This window comes from Argentina anserina, chromosome 1, assembly GCF_933775445.1.
Source record: "Argentina anserina chromosome 1, drPotAnse1.1, whole genome shotgun sequence".
NCBI lineage: Eukaryota > Viridiplantae > Streptophyta > Magnoliopsida > Rosales > Rosaceae > Argentina > Argentina anserina.
In genome coordinates, this window is record NC_065872.1 from 14,567,184 (window position 1) to 14,574,588 (window position 7,405).

Sequence of the window (7,405 nt, forward strand, 5' to 3'; positions counted from 1 at the left end):
TAGAGTTTAGTGTTTAGAATAAGGGGCTAGGGTTTATGATTTCAAATAAAATGTTATTTAAATTTTGGTAAAAAATGAAATTATGAAAAATAATTTTAAAATAAAAATAATTTAAAATTAATTCAATAAAAGGTCAACATTGTGCCACATAGGCTATGTTTGATTATTAAATAATATTCAAATAACGAAAATTCTTCAAAAAATTATAGAAAATAGCTTAGGTGTCTGAAAATGTCATCAAAAAATATTACACTCACATGGTAGTATGCTCTACGCACTCATGTAAAAATTTACAGAGATTTATTTTCGTATAACGTAGTTACACTTAGGGAGATATAAGGATATCTATAATAAGTAATTTATATATAAGAGTTGACCGCATCGATTGAGATCTAATCGTTGTCGAAAATAAATGAAATTTGAACTTTAACTATATTTAACTATGGAGATGACATCCTACGTTCGATTTTTGAAAATATGGTCTACTCTATACAGTTGATTTAGAATGACACACGTTCATATATAACGTAGCATAATGTTATACCACATTAGTACACATGTTGTGATGTAAATGTTAAAAATTAACCAAAAAACAATTTTCTCGATCCGTAAGGGAATTTGACAGTGGAATGTGATCACTATAATGAAATACACATGTGGTACTTGATTCAAAATTTTACGACAACGTTTGGTTGTTAATCGACATGGTCAACCGTAAATCGTGACAAACGGTATTATGGTTTACCATATGAATAGAGAATAAAATATTAGTGAAAGATTGTGAATTTTGTACTATATAGACATGTTTCTATTTGAGGCTCATATCGGATAGTCGAACATTTTAATGTTAGTTCGTATCGTTGTTCTAGAAAAAATTACAACTGAACATAAGAAATAATAAAAAAGATAATATTTCCACACCAAGCAATGTTTGTTTAGTTGTGTGAAGATGTTAGAAGCATTTAATCTTCATTTTGGGAAGCGGAAATATTGCTTCTATTTTGGCCTTTGAAAGTTTATCTTTGTTCATACTTGGACAACAATGTAAATTTTTTTGGTGTTTTGTGACGATGATAGAGAAGCCATCCGCCTCTAATTGGCAAAAATGAGAAACCAAACCACCCCCACTCCCCCCCCCCCCCCCCCCCCCCCAAAAAAAAATCAAACTTGCCAATTCCTTTCAAACCTGCCGGTACTTTATTTGCGGGAAGTTTCCCTCTCTCAATTCCTACTGAAAAATTCCCCTAAGATTGTCATAAAACATTTGTTGTGTAATGAGCTTGGAAAAAAACTAACACATTGGCTACACATTTACACTTAACCACTCACCCACTCTTACTCTCGACAGCTCTCTCTCTCTCTCTCTCTCTCTCTCTCTCTCATCAACTGGAAGTCTGAAACCTTCACCTAAATTCAGAATTGAATCCTTCACCTTAATCCGAAAACGGTAAGCCTTATCTCACCTCAATCGAATTTTCTTCTGTGTAGGGTTACGATTTAGCCCCAAAATTTCTCCTCTTCTCTTTTCCGGAAATCTTTACCCGTTGTTTTATTCTTGCCAAGAGCCACTCTCAAATTCTAGCACAGTCCCACACCCTCATTCGGATACATTCTTTCCAGCCCCATTAATTTGTCCTTCTGCAATTCCACCCGCAAAACCTTAAATTGGAGGTGGTAGTGGATTTCAACTCTGGCGCCGAGCTTCTTTGCCACAAGTCATACACCTCCCCCAATCGCGGCCTCGTCTCTTTTGGCAATTGCTTCCTCCCCCCTTCCAAACTAGCGGCTCTGTCAATTAAGTACTGGGCCTAGTTGAAGGTGAGTTCTATGCACTCAACTTGCTCGATGAAATGCCTCAACGAAGTCGTCTGCAAGTTCGAGCCCGAGTACAGATTGATTAGGGTAAATCTTGGATCTAATAAACCTGTGTTTAGCTATTATAGGTTATTGTTAGATATTTGTTACTAGTCTTGCCGGATTAGTTGTTTTGATTATTCAGTTTCATACTAGTCATATTGTAAAGACTATCTTATATCACTACATGGAGATTTTTCATTTGTTTTATCAGAACGTACTGTGGTTTTGTGTTTTTGTTAGTAGTTGTTTTAATACTGGAAGTTTGCATGACATGATTATATACTAAGTTGGGTGAGCATATAAATTAGTCGTATTGATTCTTCAAAGCAATTGTCCAACTCTTTGTCTACTTCTGGTTGTCTTTGGGCTCTATTGCCTTCGTTCATGTAAATTACATTGTTGATTTTGTAGAATGGACTAGATACAAATGTACTTTCATCAAGGAAGCAGTTGAAGGAGAGGACGAACAGAGCAAAGAAGATTCGAGGAGTAAAGTCAATCAGTTTCCTATCATTAACCTTCCTTTGTAGTTGCTGCAAATCATAAGCTTCATTTTTAATTGCTTTTGCATCATAAGCTTATGTTATAATTTCTTTTGCAGACAAAGGCTAGAGATGCTGCCAAGAAGAAGTGAGAATAGTGATCTTCATGCTTGGTGTTGGCGGGAGCAAACAGTTTAAATGTCTTGGGCTTGCTGGAGGTCAGCTCTGTGTTGTTCTACCTTATGTCGAAAGCCTTGTCTTGCTTGACAGCAAGGATGCAACTTTTTATTAAGGTGAAATATAGGTATAAATGATTCAAAGCACTGAATTGCTGTGATTAAAAAGTCCATACCATGTTGTTCAATTCATTAAATAGCCACTTTGTAGTTGTTTCTTTATCCTGTAAATCCTTTTGGTTACATTGCAGATGGAGAGCAAGTGCATGACTTTGATTCGGAGATGGAGTCACAGAGTCTTTCCCTATATATATAGAGGCATATTCCCATTTGTTTCTGCATCATTCGATTTTCGAGTAAAGGAGCTTCGACTGGGTATATTTGATTTTGATAGGGTCCTCAATTTATAATTGCTCGATTACTGATATCCCGTGCCAGTGTCATTCGACACCATTACAACTTGCCCAAAACGCCAAGACTGGGTTTCAAAGCCTTTGTGAGTTTTCGGGTGAGCATTTTGTGATCAGGAACTCATTAAAACTCAAGTTTCTGAATGAGGAATTTGTCCTTTGTGTTGAGAATTTCAAGCTAGGCGTGTACTGCTCTAAAGTTTCTACCATATGATTCAAATTTCAATCTTTGATTATGTTGCACCGATTGAGCACTTTCCACCTCTTGGTCTCTTTATTTAATCATCCACCAATTCAATCTTTAATTAAGCTCATGAAACATCAATTCTCATTTTGATAACCACTCCACCGCATGTTTCTTTAATCAAAGTTTTGTTTTGTATGCAGCTCTCTGTCTCCACCGCTTCACCATCAAGGTTAGCTTTGCATCATGAGAAAAAGTGCACAGCTTCTATGTTATCTTACTTGTACTATCATATTGTCGTTAAGCAAAGTTGGAGTATATTTGACACATTTTGACGCCTCTATTTGTGATACATGTCTCGAGTGTTTCCTTCAGCTTTACAAACTTAAGAATGGACAATAGGTACAGACTTTATGAGTACGCATTTGATGATCATATAATAAATGATTTGCTCGAGACTTGTTGACATTTTTGTTTTGCAGACATCATCCAGTACATAAGAGGCTAGGACTCAGCACCTTTGCATTGAGAACTTGCATCAGCTTACTGTATTGAGGTATACGACATACTATCAACCTCTTGGCTTTCTGGCTTCAGCAAAATCATGACCGGTGAAGCATACTTTGTGATACCTTGTAGTCTTCATAGAGAAGCGTTTTCCTCTCTTTTCTTAATGTAAGTTCAGGGCTGCAATATACTTCAAGCATTTCAGCTTCTTTTAGTTCATTTGTGTCCTAGAAGATGGCAGATTCGATTGAACTTCTATGAGAGCTTGCAAATGAAAGAATCATCACCACTACAAGCTGTTTTATCGACTTAGATATATATGATAAATTCTTGGAAGCATTAGTTATTGATCATTATAAGCTTTTCTTTGTAGTTAGGAATGCTATATTCTACAGGTACATTACCTATAATTTAAGTTTGTATACATTTGTAGTTGGATATTTGAATGGTATGAGATCTTTCGATATTATATGGCACAGCTTTTGGAATTTGTTTTCACGTTTAATTTTCCATATAGCAGCTTGTCCGACAATGCTTATATACAGGTTCATATTCTGCTAGGTTGTGTAGTAAAAAGCACACAACTAAATGAAGTTGGTTCAAAGAGCAATTGTAAACTCCCAGAAATGTTTTTTTACTTTCCGGTAACTAGGACTAATTTTTCTGACATTGACTTATATTTTTACGATTTTATTATTAAGTCGTATGTTGCAAATATTTAGTTGTGTCTTTTTTAAAATTGTTTCTTTTAATGTTTTTATCTAAAATCATTTTCTTATATTTTTACTTTGTTTCTTTGAAAAATTATCTTTGGGTTATTTTTTTTTAAATTTGTGACACATGTGGGAATTGTATTTCCCCACTTCTCCACCGAACTAGCACACTTTTCCCCTCCTTTAATTATTGTCTCTTTCATTGTGTGAAAGCCATGTTTCCTCCACCTCTTCATTTTGTCACTGAGCAACCTTCTTTTGGTGCTTATTTATGTTTTCTTCTTTTTCACCTCTGTTTCTGGAACCCGACGCCATCACCCATTACTATCACTTTCTTTAATCAGAAAGATCATTAGAGCCTGGGGTTGAGCTCAAGGGAAGGATTAAAGTACTGATTTGCAGCTTAAAAGTTTTGGAAAGGAGAAACAATTCTGTGAAGACCAAAAGCCACTGATATTTGAATCTTCTCTTTTATAAAATTTGCTGAGGTAAAGAACCCAGTCTTTTTGGTTTTTGATTGATGTTTTTATGTTCCTGTTATTGGAAATTACAAATGGTTTAACTTATGTTCAATTTTGGAATTGTTGGCATTATTATTGTGTTCTTGCATGTTGAATTGAAGCCTTAGATTTCCAGATTTTTTAAACAAATTTTGTGATCGGTGATGAACAGGGTGAATCCATGGGTTTTTACTTTTATAAAGTTAACCTTTTACAGTTTTATTGTCAATGTGAAATGACCCTTTTGCCTTTAACATAAATTACTTTTTTTTACTGTTTTACTTTACTTATTTATTGTTTTATTTAAATAACCTTTTTATGGTTTTATAAATTACTTCTACTGTTTTACTTTTAATCTTGAGTTATTTTTAGTAAAACCTGACTTTAAAATATGGCGACAAATAACGTCACGTCATGTTATGATTAAACGTTAGTTCTGATTTCCGCCCAGTTTAGAAATCGAGAACTTGTTAATTTAGAAATGTGTCAAAAATATGTTAATAGCCCTCCTGTTGTGATATCGAATACTATGAGATTTCCGATAGTTATTTAATATCACACAGACATTAAGTTTGATGATTATCCGGTTTCTCGGGTTTTGATTGACTTTGGTCAACTCGGTCTAATTCCTGGTCATACTAAGAATGACTTGGTTAACACCAAATCAACCTTGGACTTCACCTGGTCAAACCAGGAGAAGGAAAATTCGAGCATGATAATCGTCTTATTTTCTGTTCGAGTCGTTTAAACGACTAACCCTTTTATCAAACGAAATTCAGGACTTCATCGCTTTTGGAACACATGGATCGAAGTACGAGACGTGGAGTTCGACACTGCTATATTAGGTAAGGGGAGCCACCCGTTAGGGTGAGCCGCTCTCTTCCGGGTCAGTCTTTTCCGATTCATGTAATGCTCTATTTGTTTCTATTTCTTATGCTTTATGCCTATATCCGCATTTTAGTCTATGCCTTCAGATTTACATAATTCATATTTACTATTTTACCAAGGCTAGACTTCATTCATATATTATATTTCTTGAGTAGACCTTAGAGTAAATGGGAACCTAGAAATAGGGACACCCTCGGTGTCGATAACCGTAAAACTCCAGAGGGGCAATGTTTTGTTATCATTCTACATTGCGCACTATATTTTTAGGGTATTGTCTTAAATGAACACTCTCGCTTACTTATTGCTATTATTAGCAATAAGTGTAGTTGACATTGACTTAAGGGGTGACTATATTCCCTCCTAGTCGCTAGGTCCGGTCACCAGATTACTAAAAATTCTGTGGATTATTATTCTCAAAATATTATATCTATTTTGGTGTTAGCATTTTTGCATATGAGTTTCTTCCAAAAGCAAAACCTTCTTAGTTCCTATCTTTTATTGTTTTACTTGAGCGCTCTAAATATGTTTTACATATATCAGCATTACTACCTTTTCTAGTTTTCAAACCTATTTCGGTTGAGTCTGGTCCTTTCCGAGTTAGCGAGAACGAGTGCTCACCCTTACATTTTCAAGTACCTTAGTTCGAACTTAGAGGAGCTGATCTAGAAGTTAGACATGGCAGCACATAGCATTACCTGTTCAACATTCATGGTTTATTGATCGAGTTCACATATGAGAAGTCATTTGTTTGCTCGATGGTATAATTGTTTTCTTTGATCTCTAAAATGTTATAAGATAATTTGTTGGGTTGCATCTTTGTTTCTGAGACTTAAGTTTTATTTTCTTATATCCTTAAGTCTCATTCCACCTTCCGTAAATTTTGAATTTGGTTGTTTGTTTGTAATTTATCAACTCATTTCCATCTACACTGTTTAAGCTATTTAATTATTTCCTTTCGGCCTTAAAGGTTCGGGGTAGTAAGTGGTCAACACGTCTATCCGACGTGTTGGTTATTTGCTAATTCGGATTCATGGCAGTTATTGACATGTTTTGGGCCCAGAAAAGGTCCCAGGATGTGACAGTTATTACTTGGTATCAGAGCATCGTTCCAAGTCTTTCATGTGCAACCCATTAGTCATGTCGACACTTATTTTCCTTTTGGTGAATTAGGTTGCACGATGTATTATCTTTCACATTACATGAAGGGGGAACGGACTTGGACCGTGAAACACAGTAAAACCAACAAAGCGGACGTGTACTCGTGCTCATGTTTGAAATTTGAGTCAGATGGGATACCTTGTGGGCACATTTTTTTTCATTATGAAAAGTCAAATGGTAGATAAGATGCCTGCATCTTTGATTGCAGAGAGATGGACTAAAGAGGCCACTAAAGGGAAATGTCCTCCTAAAATTGTTGACCGGCCCGAAGGCAATTTGGGCTCAGTTACCAGATTCACTGTACTTATGGCCGAAGCTAAGAAAGTCTGTTACAATATGGTGTAAAAGGAGGAAGGATTTGAAACCGGAATAGGGGAATTTAAAAGGCTTGTTGAGTACTCTATGAAATTCTGTGTGTTGGAGGAACCCATGCCCATGGTTGGAGAGAGTGACAATGTGGTAAGAGACCCAGTTATTGCAAGATCTAAGGGCACGTTTACTTATCAGTAAACAGAATGATTCTCCAAGGA

At 35.6% G+C, this 7,405-nt stretch overlaps 1 long non-coding RNA gene across 2 annotated transcripts; it reads left to right on the plus strand.

Moving 5' to 3' along the window:
• The first annotated feature begins 1,475 nt into the window (after positions 1-1,475).
• On the plus strand, positions 1,476-4,086 carry LOC126796391 (uncharacterized). Of its 2 annotated transcripts, none has more exons than XR_007672341.1 (6): positions 1,476-1,902; positions 2,269-2,346; positions 2,459-2,643; positions 2,767-3,023; positions 3,313-3,511; positions 3,592-4,086. It is a non-coding gene; the product is annotated as an uncharacterized LOC126796391 (long non-coding RNA). The 2 variants fall into 2 exon arrangements; XR_007672342.1 differs by having other exon boundaries at positions 1,476-1,818.
• Positions 4,087-7,405: the final 3,319 nt, after the last annotated feature.